At 39.3% G+C, this 17,709-nt stretch overlaps 1 protein-coding gene across 1 annotated transcript in view; it reads right to left on the reverse strand.

Annotated features, from left to right (window-relative positions):
• Positions 1-16,795, reverse strand: part of LOC115763583 — a 41,440-nt gene extending 24,645 nt beyond the window's left edge. The window contains exons 1-2 of the mRNA XM_030706325.1: positions 16,681-16,795; positions 15,916-16,207 (exon numbers count right to left, since the gene is read on the reverse strand). The gene's annotated coding sequence lies outside the window, so the exon portion shown is untranslated. The remainder of the gene's footprint in view (positions 1-15,915; positions 16,208-16,680) is intronic.
• Between the last annotated feature and the right edge of the window lie 914 nt (positions 16,796-17,709).

Consider the following 17,709-nt stretch of genomic DNA (forward strand, 5'->3'; position numbering starts at 1 on the left):
CTCTAGATTAATCTGGCATTCAAATCTCGACACCGATTTTTTGGTCGAAATTCATGTCCAAATCTTACCCCAAAATTCGTATATAGTCTTGGGTCAAAATTTACCACCCCCATATCTCGGCCAAATCGCATCCGATTTCCACGAAGTTTGGCTTTTTCTTTATAGTTTTCCCTCTAGATTAATCTGGCATTCAAACCTCGACACCGATTTTTTAGTCGAAATTCATGTCCAAATCTTACCCCAAGATTCGTATGTAGACATGGGTCAAAATTTACCATCCCCATAGCTCGGTCAAATCTCATCCGATTTTCACGAAGTTTGAATTTTCCTTCATGGTTTTCCCTCTAGATTAATCTGGCATTCAAATCTCGACACCGATTTTTTGGTCGAAATTCATGTCCAAATCTTACCCCAAAATTCGTATATAGTCTTGGGTCAAAATTTACCACCCCCATATCTCGGCCAAATCTCATCCGATTTCCACGAAGTTTGGCTTTTTCTTTATAGTTTTCCCTCTAGATTAATCTGGCATTCAAACCTCGACACCGATTTTTTAGTCGAAATTCATGTCCAAATCTTACCCCAAGATTCGTATGTAGACATGGGTCAAAAATTACCACCCCCATAACTCGGTCAAATCTCATCCGATTTTCACGAAGTTTGGATTTTCCTTCATGGTTTTCCCTCTAGATTAATCTGGCATTCAAATCTGAACACCGATTTTTATAGTCGAAATTATATCCAAATCTTACCCCAAGATTAGTATATAGACATGGGTCAAAAATGACCACCCCCATAACTCGGTCAAATCTTCTCCGATTTTCACGAAGTTTGGCTTTTCTACATGGTTTTCCCTCTAGATTAATCTGGCATTCAAATCTCGACACCGATTTTTTGGTCGAAATTCATGTCCAAATCTTACCCCAAGATTCGTATATAGATATGGGTCAAAATTTACCACCCCCATATCTCGGCCAAATCTCATCCGATTTTCACGAAGTTTGGCTTTTTCTTCATGGTTTTCCCTCTAGATTAATCTGGCATTCAAATCTGAACACCGATTTTATAGTCGAAATTTATGTCCAAATCTTACCCCAAGATTCGTATATAGACATGGGTCAAAAATGACCACCCCCATATCTCGGCCAAATCTCATCCGATTTTCACGAAGTTTGGCTTTTTCTTCATGGTTTTCTCTTTAGATTAATCTTGCATTCAAATCTCGACACCGATTTTTTGGTCGAAATTCATGTCCAAATCTTACCCCAAAATTCGTATATAGTCTTGGGTCAAAAGTTACCACCCCCATAACTCGGTCAAATCTCATCCGATTTTCACGAAGTTAGGCTTTTTCTTCATGGTTTTCCCTCTAGATTAATGTGGCATTCAAGTCTGAACACCGATTTTTTGGTCAAAATGCATGTTCGAATCTTACCCCAAGATTCGTATGTAGACATGGGTCAAAATTTACCATCCCATAACTCGGTCAAATCTCATCCGATTTTCACGAAGTTTGGCTTTTTCTTCATGGTTTTCCCTCTAGATTAATCTGGCATTCAAATCTCGACACCGATTTTTTAGTCGAAATTCATGTCCAAATCTTACCCCAAGATTCGTATGTAGACATGGGTCAAAAATTACCACCCCCATATCTCGGCCAAATCTCATCCGATTTTCACGAAGTTTGGCTTTTTCTTCATGGTTTTCTCTTTAGATTAATCTTGCATTCAAATCTCGACACCGATTTTTTGGTCGAAATTCATGTCCAAATCTTACCCCAAAATTCGTATATAGTCTTGGGTCAAAAGTTACCACCCCCATAACTCGGTCAAATCTCATCCGATTTTCACGAAGTTAGGCTTTTTCTTCATGGTTTTCCCTCTAGATTAATGTGGCATTCAAGTCTGAACACCGATTTTTTGGTCAAAATGCATGTTCGAATCTTACCCCAAGATTCGTATGTAGACATGGGTCAAAAATGACCACCCCCATAACTCGGTCAAATCTTCTCCGATTTTCACGAAGTTTGGCTTTTTCTACATGGTTTTCCCTCTAGATTAATCTGGCATTCAAATCTCGACACCGATTTTTTAGTCGAAATTCATGTCCAAATCTTACCCCAAGATTCGTATGTAGACATGGGTCAAAAATTACCACCCCCATATCTCGGCCAAATCTCATCCGATTTTCACGAAGTTTGGCTTTTTCTTCATGGTTTTCTCTTTAGATTAATCTTGCATTCAAATCTCGACACCGATTTTTTGGTCGAAATTCATGTCCAAATCTTACCCCAAAATTCGTATATAGTCTTGGGTCAAAAGTTACCACCCCCATAACTCGGTCAAATCTCATCCGATTTTCACGAAGTTAGGCTTTTTCTTCATGGTTTTCCCTCTAGATTAATGTGGCATTCAAGTCTGAACACCGATTTTTTGGTCAAAATGCATGTTCGAATCTTACCCCAAGATTCGTATGTAGACATGGGTCAAAATTTACCATCCCATAACTCGGTCAAATCTCATCCGATTTTCACGAAGTTTGGCTTTTTCTTCATGGTTTTCCCTCTAGATTAATCTGGCATTCAAATCTGAACACCGATTTTATAGTCGAAATTTATGTCCAAATCTTACCCCAAGATTCGTATATAGACATGGGTCAAAAATGACCACCCCCATATCTCGGCCAAATCTCATCCGATTTTCACGAAGTTTGGCTTTTTCTTCATGGTTTTCTCTTTAGATTAATCTTGCATTCAAATCTCGACACCGATTTTTTGGTCGAAATTCATGTCCAAATCTTACCCCAAAATTCGTATATAGTCTTGGGTCAAAAGTTACCACCCCCATAACTCGGTCAAATCTCATCCGATTTTCACGAAGTTAGGCTTTTTCTTCATGGTTTTCCCTCTAGATTAATGTGGCATTCAAGTCTGAACACCGATTTTTTGGTCAAAATGCATGTTCGAATCTTACCCCAAGATTCGTATGTAGACATGGGTCAAAATTTACCATCCCATAACTCGGTCAAATCTCATCCGATTTTCACGAAGTTTGGCTTTTTCTTTATAGTTTTCCCTCTAGATTAATCTGGCATTCAAATCTCGACACCGATTTTTTAGTCGAAATTTATGTCCAAATCTTACCACAAGATTAGTATATAGACATGGGTCAAAAATGACCACCCCCATAACTCGGTCAAATCTTCTCCGATTTTCACGAAGTTTGGCTTTTTCTACATGGTTTTCCCTCTAGATTAATCTGGCATTCAAATCTCGACACCGATTTTTTAGTCGAAATTCATGTCCAAATCTTACCCCAAGATTCGTATGTAGACATGGGTCAAAAATTACCACCCCCATATCTCGGCCAAATCTCATCCGATTTTCACGAAGTTAGGCTTTTTCTTCATGGTTTTCCCTCTAGATTAATGTGGCATTCAAGTCTGAACACCGATTTTTTGGTCAAAATGCATGTTCGAATCTTACCCCAAGATTCGTATATAGACATGGGTCAAAAATTACCACCCCCATAACTCGGTCAAATCTCATCCGATTTTCACGAAGTTTGGATTTTCCTTCATGGTTTTCCCTCTAGATTAATCTGGCATTCAAATCTGAACACCGATTTTTATAGTCGAAATTATGTCCAAATCTTACCCCAAGATTAGTATATAGACATGGGTCAAAAATGACCACCCCCATAACTCGGTCAAATCTTCTCCGATTTTCACGAAGTTTGGCTTTTTCTACATGGTTTTCCCTCTAGATTAATCTGGCATTCAAATCTCGACACCGATTTTTTGGTCGAAATTCATGTCCAAATCTTACCCCAAGATTCGTATATAGACATGGGTCAAAAATTACCACCCCCATATCTCGGCCAAATCTCATCCGATTTTCACGAAGTTTGGCTTTTCGTTCATGGTTTTCCCTCTAGATTAATCTGGCATTCAAATCTCGACACCGATTTTTTGGTCGAAATTCATGTCCAAATCTTACCCCAAAATTCGTATATAGTCTTGGGTCAAAATTTACCACCCCCATATCTCGGCCAAATCGCATCCGATTTCCACGAAGTTTGGCTTTTTCTTTATAGTTTTCCCTCTAGATTAATCTGGCATTCAAACCTCGACACCGATTTTTTAGTCGAAATTCATGTCCAAATCTTACCCCAAGATTCGTATGTAGACATGGGTCAAAATTTACCATCCCCATAGCTCGGTCAAATCTCATCCGATTTTCACGAAGTTTGAATTTTCCTTCATGGTTTTCCCTCTAGATTAATCTGGCATTCAAATCTCGACACCGATTTTTTGGTCGAAATTCATGTCCAAATCTTACCCCAAAATTCGTATATAGTCTTGGGTCAAAATTTACCACCCCCATATCTCGGCCAAATCTCATCCGATTTCCACGAAGTTTGGCTTTTTCTTTATAGTTTTCCCTCTAGATTAATCTGGCATTCAAACCTCGACACCGATTTTTTAGTCGAAATTCATGTCCAAATCTTACCCCAAGATTCGTATGTAGACATGGGTCAAAAATTACCACCCCCATAACTCGGTCAAATCTCATCCGATTTTCACGAAGTTTGGATTTTCCTTCATGGTTTTCCCTCTAGATTAATCTGGCATTCAAATCTGAACACCGATTTTTATAGTCGAAATTATATCCAAATCTTACCCCAAGATTAGTATATAGACATGGGTCAAAAATGACCACCCCCATAACTCGGTCAAATCTTCTCCGATTTTCACGAAGTTTGGCTTTTCTACATGGTTTTCCCTCTAGATTAATCTGGCATTCAAATCTCGACACCGATTTTTTGGTCGAAATTCATGTCCAAATCTTACCCCAAGATTCGTATATAGATATGGGTCAAAATTTACCACCCCCATATCTCGGCCAAATCTCATCCGATTTTCACGAAGTTTGGCTTTTTCTTCATGGTTTTCCCTCTAGATTAATCTGGCATTCAAATCTGAACACCGATTTTATAGTCGAAATTTATGTCCAAATCTTACCCCAAGATTCGTATATAGACATGGGTCAAAAATGACCACCCCCATATCTCGGCCAAATCTCATCCGATTTTCACGAAGTTTGGCTTTTTCTTCATGGTTTTCTCTTTAGATTAATCTTGCATTCAAATCTCGACACCGATTTTTTGGTCGAAATTCATGTCCAAATCTTACCCCAAAATTCGTATATAGTCTTGGGTCAAAAGTTACCACCCCCATAACTCGGTCAAATCTCATCCGATTTTCACGAAGTTAGGCTTTTTCTTCATGGTTTTCCCTCTAGATTAATGTGGCATTCAAGTCTGAACACCGATTTTTTGGTCAAAATGCATGTTCGAATCTTACCCCAAGATTCGTATGTAGACATGGGTCAAAATTTACCATCCCATAACTCGGTCAAATCTCATCCGATTTTCACGAAGTTTGGCTTTTTCTTTATAGTTTTCCCTCTAGATTAATCTGGCATTCAAATCTCGACACCGATTTTTTAGTCGAAATTTATGTCCAAATCTTACCACAAGATTAGTATATAGACATGGGTCAAAAATGACCACCCCCATAACTCGGTCAAATCTTCTCCGATTTTCACGAAGTTTGGCTTTTTCTACATGGTTTTCCCTCTAGATTAATCTGGCATTCAAATCTCGACACCGATTTTTTAGTCGAAATTCATGTCCAAATCTTACCCCAAGATTCGTATGTAGACATGGGTCAAAAATTACCACCCCCATATCTCGGCCAAATCTCATCCGATTTTCACGAAGTTTGGCTTTTTCTTCATGGTTTTCTCTTTAGATTAATCTTGCATTCAAATCTCGACACCGATTTTTTGGTCGAAATTCATGTCCAAATCTTACCCCAAAATTCGTATATAGTCTTGGGTCAAAAGTTACCACCCCCATAACTCGGTCAAATCTCATCCGATTTTCACGAAGTTAGGCTTTTTCTTCATGGTTTTCCCTCTAGATTAATGTGGCATTCAAGTCTGAACACCGATTTTTTGGTCAAAATGCATGTTCGAATCTTACCCCAAGATTCGTATGTAGACATGGGTCAAAATTTACCATCCCATAACTCGGTCAAATCTCATCCGATTTTCACGAAGTTTGGCTTTTTCTTTATAGTTTTCCCTCTAGATTAATCTGGCATTCAAATCTCGACACCGATTTTTTAGTCGAAATTTATGTCCAAATCTTACCACAAGATTAGTATATAGACATGGGTCAAAAATGACCACCCCCATAACTCGGTCAAATCTTCTCCGATTTTCACGAAGTTTGGCTTTTTCTACATGGTTTTCCCTCTAGATTAATCTGGCATTCAAATCTCGACACCGATTTTTTAGTCGAAATTCATGTCCAAATCTTACCCCAAGATTCGTATGTAGACATGGGTCAAAAATTACCACCCCCATATCTCGGCCAAATCTCATCCGATTTTCACGAAGTTAGGCTTTTTCTTCATGGTTTTCCCTCTAGATTAATGTGGCATTCAAGTCTGAACACCGATTTTTTGGTCAAAATGCATGTTCGAATCTTACCCCAAGATTCGTATATAGACATGGGTCAAAAATTACCACCCCCATAACTCGGTCAAATCTCATCCGATTTTCACGAAGTTTGGATTTTCCTTCATGGTTTTCCCTCTAGATTAATCTGGCATTCAAATCTGAACACCGATTTTTATAGTCGAAATTATGTCCAAATCTTACCCCAAGATTAGTATATAGACATGGGTCAAAAATGACCACCCCCATAACTCGGTCAAATCTTCTCCGATTTTCACGAAGTTTGGCTTTTTCTACATGGTTTTCCCTCTAGATTAATCTGGCATTCAAATCTCGACACCGATTTTTTGGTCGAAATTCATGTCCAAATCTTACCCCAAGATTCGTATATAGACATGGGTCAAAAATTACCACCCCCATATCTCGGCCAAATCTCATCCGATTTTCACGAAGTTTGGCTTTTCGTTCATGGTTTTCCCTCTAGATTAATCTGGCATTCAAATCTCGACACCGATTTTTTGGTCGAAATTCATGTCCAAATCTTACCCCAAAATTCGTATATAGTCTTGGGTCAAAATTTACCACCCCCATATCTCGGCCAAATCGCATCCGATTTCCACGAAGTTTGGCTTTTTCTTTATAGTTTTCCCTCTAGATTAATCTGGCATTCAAACCTCGACACCGATTTTTTAGTCGAAATTCATGTCCAAATCTTACCCCAAGATTCGTATGTAGACATGGGTCAAAATTTACCATCCCCATAGCTCGGTCAAATCTCATCCGATTTTCACGAAGTTTGAATTTTCCTTCATGGTTTTCCCTCTAGATTAATCTGGCATTCAAATCTCGACACCGATTTTTTGGTCGAAATTCATGTCCAAATCTTACCCCAAAATTCGTATATAGTCTTGGGTCAAAATTTACCACCCCCATATCTCGGCCAAATCTCATCCGATTTCCACGAAGTTTGGCTTTTTCTTTATAGTTTTCCCTCTAGATTAATCTGGCATTCAAACCTCGACACCGATTTTTTAGTCGAAATTCATGTCCAAATCTTACCCCAAGATTCGTATGTAGACATGGGTCAAAAATTACCACCCCCATAACTCGGTCAAATCTCATCCGATTTTCACGAAGTTTGGATTTTCCTTCATGGTTTTCCCTCTAGATTAATCTGGCATTCAAATCTGAACACCGATTTTTATAGTCGAAATTATATCCAAATCTTACCCCAAGATTAGTATATAGACATGGGTCAAAAATGACCACCCCCATAACTCGGTCAAATCTTCTCCGATTTTCACGAAGTTTGGCTTTTCTACATGGTTTTCCCTCTAGATTAATCTGGCATTCAAATCTCGACACCGATTTTTTGGTCGAAATTCATGTCCAAATCTTACCCCAAGATTCGTATATAGATATGGGTCAAAATTTACCACCCCCATATCTCGGCCAAATCTCATCCGATTTTCACGAAGTTTGGCTTTTTCTTCATGGTTTTCCCTCTAGATTAATCTGGCATTCAAATCTGAACACCGATTTTATAGTCGAAATTTATGTCCAAATCTTACCCCAAGATTCGTATATAGACATGGGTCAAAAATGACCACCCCCATATCTCGGCCAAATCTCATCCGATTTTCACGAAGTTTGGCTTTTTCTTCATGGTTTTCTCTTTAGATTAATCTTGCATTCAAATCTCGACACCGATTTTTTGGTCGAAATTCATGTCCAAATCTTACCCCAAAATTCGTATATAGTCTTGGGTCAAAAGTTACCACCCCCATAACTCGGTCAAATCTCATCCGATTTTCACGAAGTTAGGCTTTTTCTTCATGGTTTTCCCTCTAGATTAATGTGGCATTCAAGTCTGAACACCGATTTTTTGGTCAAAATGCATGTTCGAATCTTACCCCAAGATTCGTATGTAGACATGGGTCAAAATTTACCATCCCATAACTCGGTCAAATCTCATCCGATTTTCACGAAGTTTGGCTTTTTCTTTATAGTTTTCCCTCTAGATTAATCTGGCATTCAAATCTCGACACCGATTTTTTAGTCGAAATTTATGTCCAAATCTTACCACAAGATTAGTATATAGACATGGGTCAAAAATGACCACCCCCATAACTCGGTCAAATCTTCTCCGATTTTCACGAAGTTTGGCTTTTTCTACATGGTTTTCCCTCTAGATTAATCTGGCATTCAAATCTCGACACCGATTTTTTAGTCGAAATTCATGTCCAAATCTTACCCCAAGATTCGTATGTAGACATGGGTCAAAAATTACCACCCCCATATCTCGGCCAAATCTCATCCGATTTTCACGAAGTTAGGCTTTTTCTTCATGGTTTTCCCTCTAGATTAATGTGGCATTCAAGTCTGAACACCGATTTTTTGGTCAAAATGCATGTTCGAATCTTACCCCAAGATTCGTATGTAGACATGGGTCAAAATTTACCATCCCATAACTCGGTCAAATCTCATCCGATTTTCACGAAGTTTGGCTTTTTCTTTATAGTTTTCCCTCTAGATTAATCTGGCATTCAAATCTCGACACCGATTTTTTAGTCGAAATTTATGTCCAAATCTTACCACAAGATTAGTATATAGACATGGGTCAAAAATGACCACCCCCATAACTCGGTCAAATCTTCTCCGATTTTCACGAAGTTTGGCTTTTTCTACATGGTTTTCCCTCTAGATTAATCTGGCATTCAAATCTCGACACCGATTTTTTAGTCGAAATTCATGTCCAAATCTTACCCCAAGATTCGTATGTAGACATGGGTCAAAAATGACCACCCCCATAACTCGGTCAAATCTTCTCCGATTTTCACGAAGTTTGGCTTTTTCTACATGGTTTTCCCTCTAGATTAATCTGGCATTCAAATCTCGACACCGATTTTTTAGTCGAAATTCATGTCCAAATCTTACCCCAAGATTCGTATGTAGACATGGGTCAAAAATTACCACCCCCATAACTCGGTCAAATCTCATCCGATTTTCACGAAGTTTGGCTTTTTCTTTATAGTTTTCCCTCTAGATTAATCTGGCATTCAAATCTCGACACCGATTTTTTAGTCGAAATTCATGTCCAAATCTTACCCCAAGATTAGTATATAGACATGGGTCAAACATGACCACCCCCATAACTCGGTCGAATCTCCTCCGATTTTCACGAAGTTTGGCTTTTTCTACATGGTTTTCCCTCTAGATTAATCTGGCATTCAAATCTCGACACCGATTTTTTGGTCGAAATTCATGTCCAAATCTTACCCCAAGATTCGTATATAGATATGGGTCAAAATTTACCACCCCCATATCTCGGCCAAATCTCATCCGATTTTCACGAAGTTTGGCTTTTTCTTCATGGTTTTCCCTCTAGATTAATCTGGCATTCAAATCTGAACACCGATTTTTTAGTCGAAATTTATGTCCAAATCTTACCCCAAGATTCGTATATAGACATGGGTCAAAAATGACCACCCCCATATCTCGGCCAAATCTCATCCGATTTTCACGAAGTTTGGCTTTTTCTTCATGGTTTTCTCTTTAGATTAATCTTGCATTCAAATCTCGACACCGATTTTTTGGTCGAAATTCATGTCCAAATCTTACCCCAAAATTCGTATATAGTCTTGGGTCAAAAGTTACCACCCCCATAACTCGGTCAAATCTCATCCGATTTTTACGAAGTTTGGCTTTTTCTTTATAGTTTTCCCTCTAAATTAATCTGGCATTCAAATCTCGACACCGATTTTTTAGTCGAAATTCATGTCCAAATCTTACCCCAAGATTAGTATATAGACATGGGTCAAACATGACCACCCCCCTTAACTCGGTCAAATCTCCTCCGATTTTCACGAAGTTTGGCTTTTTCTACATGGTTTTCCCTCTAGATTAATCTGGCATTCAAATCTCGACACCGATTTTTTGGTCGAAATTCATGTCCAAATCTTACCCCAAGATTCGTATATAGATATGGGTCAAAATTTACCACCCCCATATCTCGGCCAAATCTCATCCGATTTTCACGAAGTTTGGCTTTTTCTTCATGGTTTTCCCTCTAGATTAATCTGGCATTCAAATCTGAACACCGATTTTTTAGTCGAAATTTATGTCCAAATCTTACCCCAAGATTCGTATATAGATATGGGTCAAAATTTACCACCCCCCTATCTCGGCCAAATCTCATCCGATTTTCACGAAGTTTGGCTTTTTCTTCATGGTTTTCCCTCTAGATTAATCTGGCATTCAAATCTCGACACCGATTTTTTGGTCGAAATTCATGTCCAAATCTTACCCCAAAAGTCGTATATAGACATGGGTCAAAAATTACCACCCCCATATCTCGGCCAAATCTCATTCGATTTCCACGAAGTTGGAATTTTTCTTCATGGGTTTCCCTCTAGATTACTCTGGCATTCAAATCTCGACACCGATTTTTTAGTCGAAATTCATGTCCAAATCTTACCCCAAGATTCGTATATAGACATGGGTCAAACATGACCACCCCCATAACTCGGTCAAATCTCCTCCGATTTTCACGAAGTTTGGCTTTTTCTACATGGTTTTCCCTCTAGATTAATCTGGCATTCAAATCTCGACACCGATTTTTTGGTCGAAATTCATGTCCAAATCTTACCCCAAAAGTCGTATATAGTCTTGGGTCAAAAGTTACCACCCCCATAACTCGGTCAAATCTCATCCGATTTTCACGAAGTTTGGCTTTTTCTTTATAGTTTTCCCTCTAGATTAATCTGGCATTCAAATCTCGACACCGATTTTTTAGTCGAAATTCATGTCCAAATCTTACCCCAAGATTAGTATATAGACATGGGTCAAACATGACCACCCCCATAACTCGGTCGAATCTCCTCCGATTTTCACGAAGTTTGGCTTTTTCTACATGGTTTTCCCTCTAGATTAATCTGGCATTCAAATCTCGACACCGATTTTTTGGTCGAAATTCATGTCCAAATCTTACCCCAAAATTCGTATATAGTCTTGGGTCAAAAGTTACCACCCCCATAACTCGGTCAAATCTCATCCGATTTTCACGAAGTTTGGATTTTCCTTCATGGGCTTCCCTCTAGATTAATCTGGCATTCAAATCTCGACACCGATTTTTTGGTCGAAATTCATGTCCAAATCTTACCCCAAAAGTCGTATATAGTCTTGGGTCAAAAATTACCACCCCCATAACTCGATCAAATCTCATTCGATTTCCACGAAGTTTGAATTTTTCTTCATGGTTTTCCCTCTAGATTAATCTGGCATTCAAGTCTGAACACCGATTTTTCGGTCAAAATGCATGTCCAAATCTTACCCCAAGATTCGTATATAGACATGGGTCAAAAATGACCACCCCCATATCTCGGCCAAATCTCATCCGATTTTCACGAAGTTTGGCTTTTTCTTCATGGTTTTCCCTCTAGATTAATCTGGCATTCAAGTCTGAACACCGATTTTTTGGTCGAAATTCATGTCCAAATCTTACCCCAAAATTCGTATATAGACATGGGTCAAAATTTACCACCCCCATAACTCGGTCAAATCTTCTCCGATTTTCGCGATGTTTGGCTTTTTATACCCTGAACCCATTAAAAATGGGTATAAGGGTTTATTGTATTTGTGCGAAAGCCAAATGATTGTAACAGGCAGAAGGAAGCAACTCCGACCCCATAAAGTATATGTATTCTTGATCAGCATAAATAGTTGAGTCGATCTAGCCATGTCCGTCTGTCTGCCCGTCCGTCCGTCCGTATGTATGAACGCAAGGATCTCAGAACCTATAAGAACCGGAAACTGAAATTTTAGATGTAGATGCTCCTAGTTCCCGCGCAGATCGAGTTTATTTCCGATAATCAATAACTTACTCCGTTTCCAAGCAATCGATAAAAATCAATATCGATCCTGTTTTTTGGGCAATTTTGGTAAATAATAAGATCTAGAGTCACCAAACTTGACATATAGCTTCTAAAATAGAATATATATACGCATTTGATGTTGGAAGAAGAGGGTTCAGGGTATCCCCTAGTCGAGAGCTCTCGACTAGAACCTTGTTTTTTTTGCCAGCCAGTTGGACACACCCACGCCCCACTTGGTTTGTATTTGAAAGTGTTTCTGTGAACGTTTGTACAATTACGAGCAACATTGTTGGACCCAGACTAACCCACGCAGAGGTTGTTTGTATTATTTTTTTTATTTTTTATGGTAAAAGCCTGCATTTAAGTTGGCTTTTGGCTTTGGACACGTTGTGCCAGTGTCTGCACCGAATCTAGCCAGACTACTTTTCATTTAAAACAAACAGACAACAACTGATTGTTCGACTGGCGTTTAATCCAGCTCAGCTGCTGACTCACATGCGCCAAAGCAAATTGTTGGGCACGCCTTTCAGCAAAATGAAATGAACGAAGAAAAAAACCCGAAAAACTGCAGAAATACAGATTTGCATAATTATAGATTGAGCGAGGGAGAAGAGGAAGAGGGAGCGAAAGAGAGCGACAGCATGGTTATGAGTAATGCGTGGCAGATAGCGAGAGAGCACTGTTAAGTAGCAAGTTTGTTGCCTAAGTCTTTCGTTTTGAAAGCCGTTAGCCGCTTGTTACCTCAACTGTAAATCAATATTGTTGCCAAAAAAAAAACATGTATAGGAAAGCCAAAAATGGAATTTAATATTGTAAGTTCTTCGCGCAGGTTGAATGAACCTTTTTCTCTTCTCTTTGAGCTTTCTTTGCGTGTTCTTTAAAGCTGGCAACATATGGCAAAGCGATTAAAAATCAATTATTAAGTTCGTGAACTCAACAAGCTGGCAATCAAATGGTTTTTTTACTTCTTTGAGTGCGTCATAAAAATATATTTAAAGCTCACCAATCAATACGTAAATTATAGTTGGCCCGTTTTCCCAGCGATTTCAAAGATGCTGCCGCAAATGTTGTAACCGCAATTCACTTTTCAAGTGCTTTGCAATGAGGCAATATGCCAAATTTATAAATTAAAAGCAGAGCACAGCAACAACAAATAATAAACAACAAAAACTGCTTTTTTTTCGACGCATTTTTGTGGGGCCGCTTTTGTCTCAAGGTCAGGCGAGCTGCTTGTGTTGTGTTTGTTATATAAACAAGTTAAGTTCATTATGGCCAAGAAGTGCCGCATAAATTGTGTACGTATGTGTGTATATTTATATGTATATAAGAAAAAACTGGTCTTGCTACTTGCTTTGTTGCCTTTTAATTATTGAAATTTGATTTTTTTTGACTTGTGCGTTGGCGTCTGCCAGTTGCCCACATGTTGGTAGAATCTATAGAATCTGAGATTCTATTAGCTCAGTTAAGAGGCCAACGCCGACGATAGCCCGCAATTATTCACAACAAAAGGTGTTGCAGTCAACACACATTATATGAAAATATTTTGATAGTTAACAACCACAAATTAACCAATTAATAGGCCATGCATCAAGCGGCAGCCAGGGTTCAGGAAAAATGACCGAAAAACAGTTTCATTCAATTCTCCAATGCTGATGATGCAAGTCGTTTATCTGCCGCTCTGCCTCTCTCTCTCTCTCTCTCTCTCTTTCGCTCAGCTGTCAATCAATCAAATTTTCTAATTGCTTCTTTAGACGCCAACACAACAACAACAACAACAGCAGCAACAGCAATAACAATAAAGCAAACAAAACGCAGAGTCATAATTATGGTTAAGGCCTTCCCGTAGAAGTGCTAAAAGTTTAGACAAGCTTTTTTCTCTATGTACTTGGCTCCGTCGGCAATCGCAGCCAATAGTTAGCTAGAGCCAGAGCCAGAGCCTATGCTGGTCTCGGGCTATGATTAATGTTGTTCGAGAGTTTCTTTCGTAATGTTTGCCAGCCAATTAGCAATAGATTCTAGTACTTAAAAATCATGTGGGCTCTTTATAAGTAAATATAAATGCGTTGAAAATTGCTTTTCTCTTACGGAAAATGTCTGAAAAAAACACCCACTTCTTAGCGTGGCCCCAACTAGACAGTTTTATGGCTGGCTGAAGAACTTTGCTATTTCGTTTTCGTCAGAACTAGTTGGGAATTACAACATAAAAGGAAGCACTTGCCTGGCATTGCGATGACCACAAATAGTGCTACAAAACTATAATAAAATCCTGACAGTTAGAAATATACGACTGTTTGATACTCTATTGGTAGGGTAATACAAAAGTATATAAAGAGACGAGCCAAAGCCATGTTAAGTCTTGACAAGATTTCTAAATGTAAGCGTATTCGTAATAAGACCTTTAGTTAGACAAGCTTAAGGAAAAACCTTACTTTTAAGCTAAGATATATGCATATATGCATTACACAAAATCTACAAATCTGTAACTATACCAAATCTAGTTTTAATACTCCACTTAACGTGGACTTAAAAGAGTATTAAGAAAGACTGTAATAAAATTGTGCAAGCGACTGGAAGAGGCAGATAGCTGTTGAGTATGTGTGTCGGTCCATTTGCCGGAGCCTGTCCAACTCGTCGACAACGTTAAAAGCGGGAAACAACAACACATATTAAGAGGACTGCAGACCGGCGTACAGTATTTTCTAGTCGAGCACTCTCTTTCTTTTAAAAGTTAAACATTCTGTGCAGCTATTTGTATTTCTCAGCGCTGAGAACATTTGTTGGGTTTAAATTTTCACAGTTTTCCGCTGATTGAAATTAAACATGCCGGACATGCAGCCGAGCAGCAGAAAGCAACAAAAGCGGATGTCCGTGACGTGGCCATTACAATGTCCATAATAATATATAGAGAGGGGTTTATGCTACGCATTGTGGCATGCCGCGTCATGCAAGCTAATAAGTGGCAGCAAAATTGTCGCATCTCCATGTTTGTCCGAGCGATCGGCGATGATGTAACTGTGCGGCAAGAGCTGAGCGAACTTGGGAGGCAGCATGTGACAGCCGATTTGGGACGGGTCTAACCTTGAGGAACAGGTTCAATGCGCACAGATCGGACGCACTTAAAGACAGTTGCGACAGGAAAAACGCAGCTAAAAGCTGGCTGACCAAAAAAAAATACCTCCATTACATTGAATTTTGCGCACAAAACATTTTCTTCATATATATATATACATGCGAATTTGTGCGCAAGCGAACCTTAAGTCAGAGCCCGAACGAACCGGTTTCAAATATGAGGACCGCCTCAGTAGACGGCGATTTATGAAGTCATCTTTTGTGGCTTAGCTTGCAATTTTGCAAACGGCAAAACATCAAAAAGAAATATTAAAGCGAAAAAAAAAACACCCTGCGCCATATTGAATACGTTGCGATCTGCTTCGAGCTGGACAATATGTGCATAATTAAACTCTAGCGGTTCATTTATGCCAAAAAGATATAAACCGAAAAAAACGCCAAACTCACCTTATAACAACGTTCGTCCCGTTTTAGTTGCTTTGCGTAATCCAATTAGTTATGTGGCCTTTGTTTTACACGTGTTTATTTATTTGTGATCAACTTTTTGTTTGCCAAAATATGTGGAAATATATTTTTGTGTTGGTATTATTTGTACAATTTTTACAATTTATCATGCTTTGTGTGGCGCATAATTTGTTTCTTTCACAGGCGCATAATTTGTTAGGTTTTCTTTGCATTCATTTAATTTGGCTAACTTCCTCTTGGTTTGGCGCACACTCGATTTACATATGGTTGCAGGCTGTAGAAAATAAAACAACAATTACGACTGGCTAACAAAATGACTGCAAGAGCGAAGAGCGTGCTTGAAGAGCGAAAAAGCAAAGGCAAAGAGCGAAAGATATAGTTGTGTATATAATTGGTGTAACTGGCGCTCGCAAGTGCTGGCAACAAGCGAAAAAAACAAAAGACTTAGGCAACAAACTTGCGGTCAATTTACACAAATTTCGTTTTTCTGTTGTTGTCGTGATGAAGTCAAAATTAACTGTTAGTCAAACCACCCGTTGTGCCTTATAACAACAACAACAACAAGTTGATCGCCCGCCAAGGGCAGCAACAAAATCAAACGACAAAAATTCAACCGAACAATTCTTTGACTTTGGCAGCGTCACAAATGCGTTTGCACGTTCGCGGTAAAAGAGCCAGCCCAATTTAGAACCATTTCATGCCTCAAGATTAAACCGATTCACACTCTAACTCTAGCTTAACACGTACATGCTCGTTTTTCATCTGCGATTCCACGGCTCGGAATATTGAATCAAAGGCAAACCGCGGGAGAGCGAGCGCGCGACGTACGAACCGCGCTTCTTATTTGCTATGGATGTGTCTCGCACACCGACCTGGCCAAGACTGAACTAAACAGACGCTTGGCTCTAAAGTCAAGACGGCTCTAAAGTCAACACCGACAACAACAACAACGGGACCTAGGCAGCAACCGGTCTGGCCAAGTTTTCGGAGTCGCTGTCGGAGTAATTGGCAAGCCAAGCCGCGCTCTTATTGGCGCCGCGCTCTTCTTGTCACTTGTTGTGTGTGTGTGGTGTGTGTTGCTGCCTGGTGTTGGCAGTTTTTCAGCAACAACAACTACTACAACAATAATAACAACAAGTGGCCCACACACTGGTTGCACTTGGGCCCTGTGCCACGCTCGGCTGACGCTCTTTTTATGCCCTAGAAAAAGGGTATTCTAATATTGTCACGAAGTGTGCTAAACATCGATATGGACACATCCGTGGCAATAAAGTATACATATAAGTTCTCGTTCAGTAGTAAAAGTTTCATATCTCTGGGTCTAGACAGATCAGCCTCTCCGTTTTAAGCTTACTTTGATATATCGTTGCAAAGAAATCTTACAATGTACAATTGTACAGCTTTTAATAAAGAAATCCCAACTATTTCTGAAAAGGAATCTTGTCTTTTGTATAAAGCAAAAGCACATTTAAATCCAACTGCTATATCCACAAAAGTGTATTTAATAGTCGGCCTGCCGCTGCTAGGTGTCATTTCTAGTTCTCACCTGAGATTGTTACTCTTTCTAATGAGCGCACGCCTGGCGCGTAATTAGAGATTCCAGCCCATGTATCCCTGCAGACCCGAATCACGTCATGCTTGGCTAACGCAGCTAACTAAGCCGACTTTACGAGCTTTCCGAATGCGCTCGGAGAGTCGCCAAGTTGAGCTGCGTCTTGGCAGCAAGTCGAGAGCTCCGCAAACAGAATCAATGTGTGGGCTGTCACCAGAATGCCT

This window comes from Drosophila novamexicana, unplaced genomic scaffold, assembly GCF_003285875.2.
Source record: "Drosophila novamexicana strain 15010-1031.04,08,12 unplaced genomic scaffold, DnovRS2.1 tig00000008-arrow-pilon, whole genome shotgun sequence".
Lineage (NCBI taxonomy): Eukaryota > Metazoa > Arthropoda > Insecta > Diptera > Drosophilidae > Drosophila > Drosophila novamexicana.